This window comes from Herpailurus yagouaroundi, unplaced genomic scaffold (assembly GCF_014898765.1).
Source record: "Herpailurus yagouaroundi ecotype Mexico unplaced genomic scaffold, PumYag 28, whole genome shotgun sequence".
Classification (NCBI taxonomy): domain Eukaryota; kingdom Metazoa; phylum Chordata; class Mammalia; order Carnivora; family Felidae; genus Herpailurus; species Herpailurus yagouaroundi.
The window spans coordinates 134161489-134173713 of record NW_024412376.1 but is presented as its reverse complement, the minus strand read 5'-3'; the positions used below and the strand labels follow the sequence as shown (position 1 = coordinate 134173713).

The 12225-nt window shown below is 38.7% G+C and overlaps 1 protein-coding gene across 12 annotated transcripts in view; it reads right to left on the bottom strand.

The window, feature by feature from the left end:
- Positions 1-12225, bottom strand: part of APBB2 (amyloid beta precursor protein binding family B member 2) — a 387308-nt gene that overhangs the window by 262772 nt on the left and 112311 nt on the right. For 10 of the 12 annotated variants that reach the window (XM_040485051.1, XM_040485027.1, XM_040485042.1 and 7 more), the window contains exon 3: positions 9432-9537. The exons of 1 other annotated variant lie outside the window; for it this stretch is intronic. The gene's annotated coding sequence lies outside the window, so the exon portion shown is untranslated. Of the gene's footprint in view, positions 1-9427; positions 9538-12225 lie in introns of all 12 variants that reach the window. One more of the 12 variants, XM_040485032.1, reaches the window with a different exon arrangement.

Below are 12225 nucleotides of genomic sequence, written 5' to 3'. Positions count from 1 at the left end.
ATGTAAAAGAATAATAAACTATTTTCATTAGGTGTCAAAATGTCTACATCTTAAAAAAATTTACAAAAGCTCCCTCACCCAAGACACACTTGCATCCCTATTTCCGCCATAAAACTGGTGATGGGCTCATGATGTCTTGCCTGCCAGTGACTTTCCAGCAACTTGTAGAGTTTCCGGCACAAAACAGGCACTCAATAAATATCTATGGAGTAAATGAAGGAATGCGGGGCTCGTGGTTAACTACTTTTTTCCTGATTCCAACTCCTTACCATTTTTGCTCCATTGATTATCTCCTCTTAAATGGCAGCCCCATTAGAGTAACAGCTTTGAGATCAACCCAAATCCCCAGATCAGATTCCCAGCCACTGAATAGCAATGTAACCCTGAGCAAGATTTCTAATCATCTCTATGCTTTATTTTTCTTATGTCTAAAATAATACTAATCATTCTAGACACCTTATTTTTCTTATCTATTAAATAGAGATAGCACCATACAGTTTGCAAGTTCTTTGTGGAATCTGTGAGATTTGAAAAATGAGTTACATAAAGGGTCCAGCCAGAACCCAAGAAATGTGTATTGAATGAAAGCATACATTGCCATTCCATTCTGTGGCTCCAGATCAAAATGTAACCATCAAAATCTAATTTGCTGAAGCTGAGCTTCATTCAAACAACAGGTACGCATCAAGAGCTGTAACACACAACTGAAGTCTGTCTGCTGTTGAACATCAAAGGAGGAGTTTAACATCTGCTTTTAAATGCAGGAAAACAACAATTAGTTCACAAGTAAAAGGGAAAGGTATATGATCCAACTTTATTTTCCCTACCAAAGTATCCAAGTATTAAGGGCTTACCAGCTTATGGCAGGCTGAAGCTCTATTGCAGGAGTCATACACTGGGGGAAGGTAACCCAGGAAATGGTTTTTAAATTCAGCATTTATTGATAACTCACGCTTCTCCTCGTCAAGAATGTCCAGGCGAAGTGTGCCCTTACTCTTTTTTTTTTTTTTTTAAGTTTACTTATTTATTTTGAGTGTGAGAGAGAGAGAGCTCTGAAGGGGCAGAGAGAAAGGGAAAGAGAGAGAGATTCCCCAGCAGGCTCCATACCATCAGCACAGAGCCCAATGTGGGGCTTGAGCTCATGAACCGTGAGATCATGACCTGAGCTGAAATCAAGAGTCGGTCACTTAACTGACTGAGCCATCCAGGCGCCCCTACTCTTTTTTTTTTTTTAATGTTTATTTATTTGAGGGGGGGGGAGAACGAGCAGGGGAGGGACAGAGAGAAAGTGAGACACAGAATCCGAAGCAGGCTCCAGGCTGAGCTGTCAGAACACAGCCCGGCATGGGGCTCGAACTCACGAGCCGTGAGATCATGACCTGAGCCAAAGTTGGACGCTTAACCAACTGAGCCACCAGGCGCCCCTGCCCTTATTTTAAAGTGCAAAACAAAGCAGTCAAAAACCACAAGAACAAGATTGGATCTGAAGGGTATTTTTATCCAACTTGCTTGCTTTTCCAGCGATCTCAAATATAAACCCTCAAAGGAGAATAACATCACGAGTCTTTGTGCAACTTCACATTTATGGAAGAAAACCAACTCTGTGACAGACAGGCACACGCTTGTTTTTGCTGCACGGCAATGTTTTGAGACCCGTTCTGCGGCTATTTCACTTCCCTTCAGGCTCAAGAGTGGCCACTGGGAAGAAGAAGGTCCCTTGTGCTCTATTTCCAGCACACCTGAACTTCTAGCCTACTGAGGCCATGAGAGCTATTTACAGACCTTTCCTTCCTCTTTTCCAGTAACGGTGGCAGAAGCGAGCTATGAAACTTCCCTGGGGTTTGGTTTCCTTTTTCCCAACTCACTTATGCTACTCTCCTGGAAGATGAAAGAAACTCCAGAGTTTTTCAAAGTCCCGAGGCAATGCTGATCTCAAATAACATTTTCTTTTTTAAAAAAAGCCATCATTTCCTACTCTCCTAGGGCATACAGAGCATGAAGCAAAGCCTAAAATCCCTCCTTAGAGTTCACAAAAGCAAATGTAGCAGTTACAAGAACGTGAACTCTGGTTTAAAAACAGCAAAGGGTCATCCTGGGCTACACATGGGCTGTAACACTGAAATGTCAAATTCCAGCCCATAAGCTCACAATTTTGGCCTTTAAAGAGTATCTGAGCAAAAGTGGCTCTCATCCAAATGTACACTTTTTTCCCCACTAAATTCCCAATGAACCAGGCACATGAACCAATTACCACAGCCTTGTCTCTTCGCCATCTTCATTTATAGACACTTGCTCGCCAAGAACCATGGAGTTCAGAAACCAAGAAAACAGGATGCGAACATAGGTAGTCTGACCCTGGAGCCTCTGCTCATCTGCTCTGAACTAGGAAAACACTTCTATTTGTTGTCTAAATCTGAGTCAGTCCAGGACCAAACAAGAGTGACTATCAGCACAAGGGTTTCATGAGTTTTTGCAAACTGAGGTCCCTACCTGCATGAATGACAGTGTAACATTTTTTATGGACTCATAAATATCATTTAAGACATTTGAGTGGTTGTACCTGCCCCGGCAGTGAAGCAGCAGGCACAGATTTAAGCTTCCAAAACGGACTCGCCGTAAGTACATTTTAGTCTTGGCCTCAGTGTTTGATGGCAAGTCACAAATTATTTCTCAGAGAAAAATGGCAATTAGGAATTGCCTGAAACTTTAGCAATCAATCTAGACGTCAAATTAAAATCCAATGACTCCTTTGTACATTCTACTTAACCATAACTGCAACTGAAGCTTTACATATATAATAAAAAAATTATTGAATTTTAGGAGACGGAAAAACCGTAAGAGGCTATTCATCTTATCAACATATATTTTATCAAGCAAAGAGTTATGAAAGACAAAGACAAAAAGTGAATGAGACTGGATCCCAGTCCTCAGAATCTTCCCATCTAGTAAATTAAACACAATAGTATGTAAATAACTATGACCCAATTCAAACAGATAAAATCAGAATATGTTATCAGAGGGACTCAGGCAGGGTATTAAGGGAGTTCAACATACAGAAAAGATCACTTCTAAGCACAGCACAGTCATTAAGAGCATAAACATGAGAGTCACAGAGACCCAGGTTTGAGTCTTATCTATACCACTCTCTAGCTGTGTGGAATTAGACAAGTTATTTAACCTCCCTGAGCCTCAGTTTCAAAATCTTTAAATAATAGGATAATAGCATCTCCCTCTTTGAAGTGATATGGCGGGGGGCGGCGGGGTGGGGCTTGGGTAGCTCAGTTGGTTAAGTGTCCAACTCTTGATTTCAGCTCAGGTCATGAGCTCACCATTTGTGGGTTCGAGCTCCACATCTGGCTCTGGGCTTATAGTGTGGAGCCTGCTTGGGATTCTCTCTCTCTCCCTCTCTCTGCCCCTCCCCTGCTTGCTCTCTAAATAAATAAATAAATCTTTTAAGAAATCTTGAAAAAAAAAAAGAATTGTTAAAGGATTAAGGAAAATAAAACCTAAGAAACCCTTACTACATGTCCCGCCACATTCTCGGGGTTAATTGCTAGCAATGGGTTCCAGTTTCTGACCCGCTATTTCTCCATCTTCTGTGTCTGGTTCTTTCTCTTACCAATGCCCCTTACCTGGTCTGTCCAAAGCCCTGCCAGATCCTATTATCAACTCTCCTTTAAAGATGAGGGGATAGGGGCGCCTGGGTGGCTCAATCGGTTGAGCGTCTGACTTCAGCTCAGGTCATGATCTCACAGCTCATGGGTTCGAGCCCCACATTGGGCTCTGTGCTGACAGCTTGGAGCCTGCTTCAGATTCTATGCTTCTCTCTCTCTGCCCCTAACCCACTCGCATTCTGTCTCTGTCTCTGTCTCTTTCAAAAATAAATAAACATTAAAAAAAATTTTAATAAACAAATAAAGATGAGGGGATAGACCTTGAGAATGGGGAATGTGCCCAATATCATACAGTTAGTAAAAAGACCACCATGTCTACCTCCAGACTCCTAGGCTTTAGGGTACATGGTTATTTCTTTGCCTAATCTCTCCTATTATTTTATAAGCAATTAAAAAGCAAGTAGAGCACTTTATTATGCAAATTTTAAAAGGTGCCTTCTCTAAGCAGTCCCAGACCCAAAAGCACACAGTTGAGTAAGTAACATGGCAGATGATTATCAGTCCCCACCACCCACCGCACACACGTTGCCCTTATGCAGTAAACAATCTGCACGACCTCACATGGCAACCCTGGTTCTCCAGTCTTCTCTTTTTCGGTGTATATGCCTCGCTGCCACCCAAGTGATCTTTTGTAAAAGTCCCATCTAATTATGAAATTTCTTCTACTTTAAAATGTTTATGAGAAGACCCTGGGGGAAGGGAAGGGGAAAAAACAGTTACAAGCAGAGAGGGAGGGAGGCAAACCATAAGAGACTCTTAAATACAGAGAACAAGAGCACATATTACACACCGTATGTTAGCCCATTTGACAATAAATTATATTTTAAAAATAAATAAATAAAATTTTGATGGCTATATGTTGCTTAGAAACCCCAAGTCTCCAGTGTGGTACCCATGTGGCCCTCCTCTGGTACCAAGTCTCTTCAATTTCAGAGCCAACTGTGCTCTCCACTACGTCCCATACCCCAGCCGCAGTGGCGTTCTTGCTGCTCTCTGAACACGCCATGAACTTCCATTCGTCTGCACTTTGGCACGTGCTTTTCCTACAACTAGCTCCAACGACTCCTCCCCTTCCTATCTTCTAACTCAGCCGGCAAGACTTATTCCACTGCCAGCTCTTGCATGCAATAAAGACATTTCCCGATTGTTCCTTTCTCAGTGCACCCAAGGCATTTGTGAGTTTACATTCTCCACCAGTTCGTGGGAGTCAGGAGCATACTACACGGGCTTTGAATTGGATGGGCCAGAGTTAGAATCCTACCTCAAACATTTTCTAGCTGAGTGAAATGTGGACAAGTTACTTCCCCCACCCCGCCCTGCCCACCTAAATTTCAATAATTCCTACCCCAAGAATTACTGTGAAAATCAAATGCCTTAATGTTATGTCTTCCACACTGGTTCAGACAGTAGAGCCACTCTAAGGGCAGAATGCATAAAATCTCAATACACTTAATTGTATCATGTGAGCTAAGATCTTCTCTAGTAGGAAAAATTAAGACCACATTATATGTCTACAGGTTTTCAAATATAAAAAAAGTATATGTTTTTAAAAATCATTGCTCAAAGTTTATCAACTAAATGCTTCCTATTTGTTTACCCTTTTTTTCCCAATTTGTTTATTTAACCTAACAAGTAGTAGCAGATACCAAAAGTTCAAGAATAGGAGAACTTATAGGAGAAAAAAACTTAAAGATTAGAAGTTTCTATTTACAGACTTATTTTGGAGGGAATGGGTCAATAAATATCATTACTGAATTTTAGTAATCAAACACCTCATCTAAGTTCCACCCCACTGCTTGTCACATGGTACAGGCTGAATAAATGTTTATTTGAATCTGAATTCGAAACGCAGATTACATTCCTTGAAAGCAAGGGTATAACTCATTCATCTCTGAATAATGAGCTCCTACTACAGTGGCTGGCACATAGTAGTTGCTCAAGAAATGTTGACTTAATATATGAACTTACAACTGAGAAAGCATGCAAAGGTCTATAAAACATTGTGTCTCCAATTATTTTGGATTGCAATTTACCCCAATAAATCCTAGTCTACAGTCTATGAAATGCTCCTTTTGTACCCATCGCCACCTCATCTGAGATATTTAGAGTTTCTCGGGAGGGAGAAATATGTAGGTAGAAACCTTCCTTAGGCACAGAAATATTGATGAAGACAGCAGAGTGGGAGGAATATGTCACCTGCACTCTTGTCATATAACAAAGGAACCAAAGACACAACACGTTATACACAGTACCTGTCAGACAGTGACACTTCCAGTTTTGAGCACGTATTTACTCCCACGAGCCTCCTATCCAGAACGTGTCTGGTTACAGTAAACACTGTAGAGATTACAGAAGGTGAATCCTAGCCTTTCTGTTTGCAGATGAAAAACCTACACTATTATATTTCACATATTTATACTCCTTTGTAACTGAAAGCCAGGATGGCCTCCAATTAAACAAAAAGCTAAGATCCCATTGTTGTACTTTCACTAAAAAGGACATTGTAGATAAATATTTATTAGCATGGGAATTCATTACTTATTGGTAGGTGGAAAAGACAGGATACCAAACAATTTGAAGAATAGAATCCTCTTTCAGTACTGGCATAAAAATAAACACAATGTGCGTCAAATAGAACAGTAAACTAGAAGCTTTTTTTTTTTTTTTTTTTACTTCTTTTAAAATAACCCATGGCTAATTTTTCAAAAAGTGCATCCATACTTTATAAACATGATAGACTCAAGTTAACAGAAATCTACCTGAAATAACAAATCAAATGCTTTTCTAATCACAAATGCAAGAAAGAAAAAATAAAAGTAGAGGCCACAGAGATGCTGAAAAGAAGTGTGGAGGTTAATCCAGGTTCTAGATTTTGCCCCAAAACTGTGCTTGCCTCCCCCCCCACTGACACATTTAAGTACACCTTACAGTTTTCAAAGTACCGTCAGAAACATTCTCCTATGACTTTTGTCACTGTCAGAAAAGACTGCCTTCCTTCTCCCTTGCTCTGCCTCCCCCTTAACCTTGACTTCCATGTGAGTAGTTCTTCAAGCCTGGATTTACATACAGCATACTTATGCGTTATAACCTTCTTCTTTTCTTTTCTCTTTTCTTTTATTTTTTTAACCTAAAGGTCAATTATGAATGGCCTTCTGTGCATCGAAATATTCACCTATGACATCAGTTTAATAAGCAGGGATCTTTTTGCCATGGTCCCTCTGGTAACACGGGCTATCTTTAGCGTATTGGTGTGAATCAGAAGTCCTACAGATGCCTTGCCTCTACAAAATGGAAATACACCTTTTACAGCAATGGCACAAAGGGAATATTGTGGTATAATAGAAGGAAAATACCTCACCAGAGACTATGTTAAATTTTAAAGAGATGATAAATTATTTGAAAGGTGGTTTAAGTAGCTTACTTTCTGGGGGTAAATTATATTTCCAATCTAAACATCAAATACCTGGATCCTGAAGCCCAGAGAACTAATCTTTTGCCCTTTTCATTTCACTTCTGTGGACAGGCTGGTGACTTCCAACATAATCCTCTTTCAAATACCTTCCAAGATGGAATAATAAGTATACCACATAGGATTTTCTTTATGTTAAGGTTAATATGTGAATATTAAATTCAACCAAAATGAAGCCCATGAGAAAATGCATGTGCCTGACACAGCTGGTGCTCAGTAAAGGTTAGCAATTGTTATTATTATTATTAGCTAGTAATAATATACACTTCTATCAAGAATAAATCCCCCCAAGGGGAGCCTGGGTGGCTCAGTCGGTTGAGTGTCCACCTTTGGCTCAGGTCATGGTCTTGCAGCGTGTGAGTTGGAGCCCCACATTGGGCTCTGTGCGGACAGCTCAGAGCCCGGAGCCTACTTCCAATTCTGTGTCTCCCTCTCTCTCTGCCCCTCCCTCGTTCACATTCTCTCGAAAAATAAACATAAAACAAACTTTTTTGAAGAATAATTCCCCCAAAACGTGAATATTTACCCACACGTGTCCAAAAACTTAGAAATAGACAAAAGGCATTATCGGATGTGTTTTCAGGGCTAGTGCAGTATAGCAGCAGGTGTGTTCAAGGATTAACTTATTCACTAGGACTCTGTACCTTTGTTGGACTTCCTATTTACTATTGGTTCAGATATTTTACAATTTTGGAAAGGCAGATGTTAATTTACTGAAAGCTGATAACAACACAGATGATTCTTGTCTATTACCAATACAATACAAATGATCTCTGTTCCATAGAAAAGAAAACCCCAAAGGTTAGTTAATATCCCTGTAAAACATTAGCCAATTGTGCATCTAACCCAGTCATCTTATTCTAAGATTCTTTTTAAAAGCCTTCACAATGGGTCATATAAGCCTCTGTTGCTCACACGCTCCTTAAATTGGCTTTATCATTTCACTGGCTCCCCTTTTAATTAATAAAATGAATACTTAAACATTTTTTTTCAAATAAATAAAGTGCTATCATTTTTTTAAGTGCCACGGACAATAGTATTTCACTACAGCCAATATTTCACTGTAACATTAAAAAATGTTTTTGGAGAAAATTCTCAAAGTCCTTCCTTTCAGTGAATTTATACTGACAGCTCTTGCAAGTTACATGCATGGTGCGTGTGTGCTGTGCATGTGCGTAATAGTTTTTCAGTACAAATACCTTATTTAACCCCAAAAAGGTTTCATAATTACCCTTACCTTATAATTATTATATAATAATACACAGTTTAATTACAAGTAAATTTATAATGCATACAATATAACAATAATTAATACTTCTATGGAACTTCTAAAGAAGAGTTCTTTTCTGCCTTTTTTTTAGACACATTTTAACTAGCTCATGTGTACTGTCAGAAATGCAGAGGAGCCATAAGACACAAGGCGTACAAAGTTTAGGACACTACCTAGTACTTAAATGGACAAATGGTTCCTATTGTTGATATGGTTTCTGGAATATGCCAGAAAAAGGATATGTGTGTGTGTGTGTGTGTGTGTGTGTGTGTGTGTGTGTGTACATGCATGTGCTTTGTTTTGCTTACAATCTTATGGGCCATTCATACTTCCACACAAATTCTACAATAAAGCAGATTGACTGTATTATCTTCAAGGCCCATTTTACTTGTTCAAAAAGATCAGGGAATAAAACAGAACTTTAGAGCCCCAAGCAATTTTGTCTAAAAGAGAGCAAAACCATTCACGCAGTGTCTCAATTAGAATATCTTAGAGTACCTCCAGAAAGCTAGAAAACAATAAAACTGATAGGCACGTCAATTCTACCGAGACCAAGGCTTGAACAAGTGATTACACATTTTGTTTTCCTTTCTAGACAAGAAAAGAGCCAAATGGATTTCATTCTTATTCTAAAAATTCAGAACCAAAGAGCCTATCTAAAAGTCTAAAACACCTGAAGCTCAGAAAACAGGACTCACTTTTCTGGCACACAGTATTCTAATGCTTTACCTTTAATTTGTCTATTGCACATCTGATAAAAGGTTTATTGCAACCTTGAGGACTCAGTTTATGAAACCCAAAAGATTTGGCAAAATGCAGAAAGTCATCCGAATCTCTTGGAAGTTTTTTTTTTTTTTTCAAAGGTCTCTTGAGTCCCTTTCCATGTTTCAAATCTGCAAGAGCATATAAAACTTACAAAGCCAAGAAAGAAAGTTGAAAAGCCACAGACCCACAGTTAACTTCCTGAGAGGCATATAACAAAAATTTTTTTAAAACAGCAAGTTAGGAAATTACTTACTTTTTTCCCAGGTCTTTGGTACAAAGCTCAAAAGGCAAGTTCCCTTTTCCCACAAAGTCTTGTTAATTCATAGCAATCACGCAATGAGGTCAAGCAGCCCAAATATCTAAAAATTGCACAGAGACGAAACGTTAAAATTCAAAGTCAGATTAGAAATTAAGAATCAAGATACGTATTGCTATTCAGAGTCTCTCTGCATAATTACAATACAGATTTCACTGGAATATCTAAATGATAAGCTGTGTTAGCTACTTTTCTTTCAGAACAATACTAACAAGGCCTAAATCAAGATGGTATTTTGATCTGTCATCCTATTAAGGACACTAAAGGAGGATCCAGCAAGTATTCTTGGCAATCATTCATGGTAAAAAATGTCCTTCTCGGGGAGTCATAAAAAAATAACTGAGGGAGGATCTGGGCTTCTAATTATACTGTGACTTGGGAGGGAAGGTCTTCCGAAATCACACTTGCCCTGCTCCACCTTCCAAAGATGAGCTCATCTCACAAGCACAGAAGTGGCTGTGAACAGAAAAGAACAGCAACAACCTAAAGAAAATCGTCAACAACTTGTAAACATCCTTCTCATGGAATCATTTAAGCACACTTCGCTTTTGCAGGTGGGAATGAGAAAGTGAGTTGTGTGAACTTTTCTCTCACCAAACGGAAAATCCAAAAATTCGGTACGGTCATATCCTCATTTGAAAGAGAAGTTACTTCCCAACAATCTCACAAGTGAATACATTGGTAATAACTCATAAGATTAAAACGTCTGGGTAGGTAAAACAGATGCCGTGGGGAAACCATAACTGAAAGTCAGCACCCCTCTCTCCAGGTTCTCCCATTCTAGGCCTTATGCTATATGTAATTCTAAGCACGATAAACTCATTTAAAAGCCACGAGAGATTGAGAAATAGGTCAATTAGACGGAGCAAGGAAGCACTGCTACAGTAGGCAGTCATAACTGAAAAGCAGACAGAATCCCACAAACATCAATAGGAATCTTTTATTATTATTATTACTACCATTGTTACTGCCAACACTTATACAGTGTTCACTCGTATGCCAGATTCTTCTCGTAAGCGTTTTACGTGTATTAACTCTATTAGTGATAGAGACAAGAGGAATATCCCCTAGACATCACTGTGTCACTACTCAGTACACTCAGTTCTGCTATAACATTTGTGTTTATTCCAAGATGGCTATGTTAGGGAACAATTTGAGCATAACTCGAATGTCACATTTGTTTATGCATGATTTCATTGCAGGAAACCCTAGGTAATAGCGTAAGATTGCATCCATGCAGAACACAGTTGCAAAAAGATACACAGAATGCACAAAACCCATGCCTCTAACATCAAAGAGCGATCCCAGTTTCCACCTGTGTGTTACGAGCCACAGCCATCCACACATGTTGCCCCAACTTCCCTTCCAATTTGAGGTAACCCTCCTTCCACCATTTCAAGTAACTCACAACCTGCGACCGTGCCAAGGCCTCAGTCTGCAAGAAAACATCAGGATTTTTGTCAAGGTAAAGTGTCATAATTGACTATACTATTTATTTCTTAGCCACCTAACGTGTAAAGTTGTGCTATAATTCTTACTCAGTTCCTATCTTATTTTTTTAATGTGTCACTGATAAAGGTTTTTGAGTGTTGTGTCCCTGACCCGATTTTTCCCATAAGTGCAGTGTGTTTTACTGTAGGCTTCTGCATAACATGGTGGTTTTAAGAAACACCTGTATCTTGTTTTAGCAGAACTCAGGATACCATAACTGATGTTTATAAAGATGCTTGTGATTTGAACCAGAGGGGGTAAATGGTGATTTTCATATTTTTTTAATTATGTTAAAGAGGACAGAAATATATGTAATACAATTTTAGAAAGATTCTCATTTATAATGTTTATAATTTTCAAGTGTAGACACTTAGTTTAAGGTAAATGAAAACTTTATGAGAAGTTCCCTAATGGTGTTAGATAAATAAGGTCCTACCACACCATTTAGGACAGATCAAGATGATAGAGTTATAAAGATAGATCCTTGCAGGCAAGAGGGCTTACCTGTAATTACTGGAAATGACAAACTGAACTGAATTAGTTTTCATTCCTTGAAACCAATAAATTGAAAAAAGACTCTGAATTTATCCTTAAAAAAGTCCAAGATATACAAAAAATGTATGTGTATGTACAAGTAAGTTTTTCTTTGACAAGTAGTATTATTTTAAGGAACTGTAAAAATATAAATACCCAACAAAGGGTAAACAGTTTTTTTCTAAATCTGTAAAACATTTAATAAAATGGGAAAATGTTTTTAAGCAGTGTTCATTGGAAATGCAGACTATAAAACAATATGTTCAATACAGCCCCAATTTTGTCTAAAAGTATCTATAAGCTAGAAAAAAAGAAGGGAAAAAGTCAACATTTGTATAGCTGCTAATTAAAGCTAATAATATTAGGACAGAATACTTTTTAGTTTCTTTGCATTTTCTTGTGGTACTCAAATGTTTCACAATAACCACATCTACTTTTACAGTTACAAATAACAAGATACTATATAAAAACAGAACGAAGGGGGCACCTGGGTGGCTCAACTGGTTAAGTATCCGACTCTTCAGGTCATGGTCTTATGATTCCTGAGTTCCATCCCTGCATTGGGCTTTGCTCAGACAGTGCAGAGCCTGCTTAGGATTCTCTCTCTCTCTCTCTCTCTCTCTCTGCCCTCCCCCCGCAACCCACCCTCCATACATGTGCATACTCTCTCTTCCTAAATAAACTTAAAAATTTTTTCTTAAAAAAA